At 38.9% G+C, this 4,176-nt stretch overlaps 1 long non-coding RNA gene across 1 annotated transcript; it reads right to left on the bottom strand.

Moving 5' to 3' along the window:
- Positions 1 to 2,417: 2,417 nt before the first annotated feature.
- Positions 2,418 to 3,953, bottom strand: LOC116218503. Its single transcript, XR_004162893.2, has 3 exons — positions 3,883 to 3,953; positions 3,332 to 3,386; positions 2,418 to 3,209 (listed from the first exon to the last, which is right to left on the bottom strand). It is a non-coding gene; the product is annotated as an uncharacterized LOC116218503 (long non-coding RNA).
- Between the last annotated feature and the right edge of the window lie 223 nt (positions 3,954 to 4,176).

The raw sequence follows: 4,176 nt of genomic DNA, 5'->3' as shown, positions 1-4,176 counted from the left end.
TTCGAATAACGTTAGGGTCCAACTTCTGTCAAATATGTGCTTAGTGACCCCTAACGGACTGGGGTGTAACCATCCACAGAATTCCAAGCCACTTGAAATATTGCCTTGTCCGATTTTCAAGATATCCTGACGTAAAGTTGATGGTATGGCTACACCAAAGCGGCAGAAAAAAAACAACGGCTCTGGGCTACAGTGAGGAGTTACAGCTTTGTGTTTTGTAGCATTCAGTTGGACAAGATCTGTCGCAGTAGCTTATAAGACTTAAACCTACATAGACTATAAGACTACAGACTACACTACATATTCGAAATGCTTTGATTATGTGGTATTTATTGTAAGTCTGTTTATTTAATTTATTCAAAAAGGTGCGATATGAAGGCATTCAGTCGTTGGAAAAAAAAAAATAAGAATCAGTACAGAATCAATTAAAAAAATGATCAAGAAGAACTGAGCATTTGGACTTAGTATCATTACTTATCATCTGCAGAATAAAGCCTTAATTCATGATTGCTTCTGTAGATGTAACTTTTTTTATATTATTTTCTTTTTATTTTGGTCATCTGCATATTGACAAGAGTACAATCAAACATGACACATTAACAATACAATAATACTTCAATACTTTGAAAACACACAAGTTCCATTCTAGTTCAGGGCTCACTACTAGGCAAAATATATCATTTTGAACTTGAAAATATCTGTCAATTCTTTACTATGACCAAAGGTTTACCTTCTAATATATATATATATATACTCACGAACATGGGGAGTTTTCACATTACATATCGCAAAGATTCGAATAGAAATAAAGTTCAAATAAGTAAAAATACTTCACATTGTCACGTTCTTTTAACCATTCAAAAAAAATCTGACCGTTTAGGTTTAACATACTCAGTCCATCTAGTCCAGATCCAAAGGCATTTTTCTTTCTGAATTCTAAGTGAGAAAGACAGCTTTTCCATTATGTATATATCATGGATTATATCTATCCATTCATCCACTTTAGGTGGTTTTGGTTTTAACCATTTCCTTGTGATAGCCTTTTTACTTGCCACTAGAAGTATCAGCATCAATTTTCTATCGTCGCTGTTCCACATTTCAAATGGAATATTCCCCAGGTAAAGGGTGTCACACTTGAAGGGGATGTTAACCCCAAAAACAGCTTCCAAGTTTGTATGAATCTCCCGCCAGTATGGAACTAGAAGTGGGCATTCCCAGAAAACATGGAGGTGATTGGCTTCATTCAATCCACATAATCTCCAACACCCTACGGCAATCCCTTGGTGTCGTTTTTGTAGGGGCGTGATAAAAAACCTTATAAGATTTTTCCAACTAAATTCTCGCCACATAGTGGAACATGTCGATTTCCATTGTAATTTACATAATCTTTCCCATTCCTCCTCAGAAATAACCAAATTACCCTTCTTCTCCCACCTCTCTTTAACATATAGTGTATTATTGAGATTGGCCTGGCAAAAACCATTGTACAACATTTCAATTTTACAATATCTTCTGTGCCAGTGGTAGTGGCATGTTATTCTTAACCTTACCAGAAGGTGGCAGTATTATATTGGAATAGGCTTATTCAGTGATTGATACTAAAACAGAGATAATGAAATTATAACTGCAGTCCCTACTTCTTTATTCATATTTTTAAGGGGAAAATTTCCTTCAAACACCTAGCAATTGGGATGACTGGAAGACCTCGGATCTGATGAGTAGCGTATGGGTATTGTGTGGGTTTGCAGTGCACTGTATCTATGCATGCTGTTTGGTGCCTTACTTTGTGAGGTGAACATTGTCCTGTCAATGCTGAGCTCTATATCAACCATGTCTGCTTGTGTACAATAACTGTATATCTGTCGGGTAAAACAGAGCCAACTGTAAATCCTGGCTCACACATTTCTGCTGTTATTTCCTCTGCAAACACACAAGTTCCTCCCTCTGCAGTTGTTCCTTGATTGTGGATGCCCTTGTATCAGGCTGCAAGCTTTGATGCTCATAAGGCAACTCTTCCCCTTTGTTCCCTTATCCCCCTCTTTCTCTCTCGTTTAAAAAACATGTAAATGAGTCAGCTGGTAGCACAAGGCTTCGGTGACCTGTCAGTGGGGTTGGGGGTGTACTAGGAACAGCAGGGAATCTCACTCACTCCTTAATTAATCTCTCCACTGCAGATATGCAATGCCTTCACCAATACCCTGGCATTTTCCTCCTCTGGAAGCACACACACAAGCAGTCATTTCAGAGGACCAGTGCTGTTATTATTGTGTCTGCACCATTTTGTTTCTTCTCTTAATGTATAACACAATGATTTCATTACTTCCGTATTGATTGTAAAACACCCATCCATCAAACACATCCTTAGCAGGTTTTCTTTACAATACATGCGAGTACAACATGCATGTGTCCCTGTGCGTCTGTATGTGAATGTGTATGTGGCAAATGAACCTTCAATAGTATAGAAAATTGACCTAATGTTAATTTGATATAAAGGTATTAAAGACAAACAGTGATTTTGCAATCAGCTTGTACGTATACGGTTCATCTGTGGGTATCTGTGCATGTCCATTAATGTGCTTTTGGTTTTAATTAAAACCAGAATGATTAATTATCATTGTCTCTGCTCTGTGATATCACTCTGAGCCCACCATATGATTTTGTGATAGCAACTCTTCACTCAAAACCCTAATAAAGAACATGACTGTTTAAAAAAAAAAAATACTTTATTGATATTTCAGTACAGATATTTCAGTACTTGCTGATATTAGCTATGTTTACAACAATTTAATAATGTCAAGTCCATGTTTCTGTGTCAGTATGTGTGTGTGTGAGAGAGAGAGAAGCCTGTGAATCTGCAGGTTATGATATTTTCTTCTCCTTTGTCATTGTTTGTTAACGGTGTTGTCCTGCTATTGACCTATTTCAATATCAGTGGTGTTAATGTTGAGCAGTTTCTTGGTTTGGAAACACTCCTGGTACAGTTCATCATGGGGTGTCATCCTGTCTTGAAGAGGTTGCTGATTCTTTTGGGAGTGATGAATCCGTTTTCAACCCTCTCTTCATGAGCCCTTCATGGTTGAGTCAGAAAGAGACTGTGCAAACAGTCTCCAGGTGTGTTTCTTTGGGACGGACGGATCCATCCAAAAAGTGGATGGATGCAGTTGAGTGCTTCTCTTAAGTTCTATGAGGCTGTACTGTGGGTCTGTTAGCTAGAAAAGGAGAGAGATAGGGGTTGGGGGTGAGTGTGATGATAATCATATGTCTGTTCAAAACACTGAAGTTAAAAGTTGAAGCTGAGGCTGTGATTTTTACATCCCATGGACTGTTTTACCTCTGGGACCATATGTCTTCATGTAGCAAAGTGTGCAGTATGGCTGTTCATTATGCTGAAACACAATGCACACACACACACACACACACAAAAATTCGCCAAGAGTTAGCTTACACATTGCTTTACATTTAAGAGCCCACAGCCTGGCACATGGAATCTTCCCATGGCTACAGACCTAAGCATACCTATTCCCAGAATCATAATGCACGGCCCTAGTTTACATTTCATCATTTATTATTGAGAAAACACCCCGTGCTGTTTATGAGGTGCAAGAACACGTCATGAATAAGTTTGTGGAACTGCCTGAAGCTTTATCTCCCTTACAGTACTGTGGCAGAATGGGTCTACCCAGGCTGGAGCTTTTCACACAGGGTCACTTCATTTCCCTCTATCTGATAAACACATACCTTTTTTATACACAAACTTTTGTCACAATGTCAGTGTGTGTGTGTGTGTGTGTGTGTGTGTGTGTGTGTGTGTGTGTGTGGTGTGTGTGTGTGTGTGTGTGTTGTGTGTGTGTGTGGTGTGTGTGTGTGTGTGTGTGTGTGTACCTCTGCATGTTGTCCTGCTGTGAGCTGTCTCTTGCACAGTTGGCACTTGAGACAGAGAGGATGATAGTCCCGTCCCAGGGAGCGCTTCTTCTCACCTTATCAAGTCGCAGGTCAATTCACATTGGTGACGGTAGGCACAATCCAGATCAAAACCAAAATCATTAAGAAATCATTCAAATACAGTCACACACAAATGTATGCTTTTCTCATATGGCCTTTATAGATATGAAATTTGATCTTTCACAGGTAAAATAAGAGTATGATTTGTCAAGCTGTTTTGACTTGTTGACTGTG

The sequence above is a fragment of the Clupea harengus genome, chromosome 22 (assembly GCF_900700415.2).
Source record: "Clupea harengus chromosome 22, Ch_v2.0.2, whole genome shotgun sequence".
NCBI classification, from domain to species: domain Eukaryota; kingdom Metazoa; phylum Chordata; class Actinopteri; order Clupeiformes; family Clupeidae; genus Clupea; species Clupea harengus.
The sequence above is the reverse complement of the archived record's forward strand: the minus strand, read 5'-3'. Positions and strand labels throughout refer to the sequence as shown.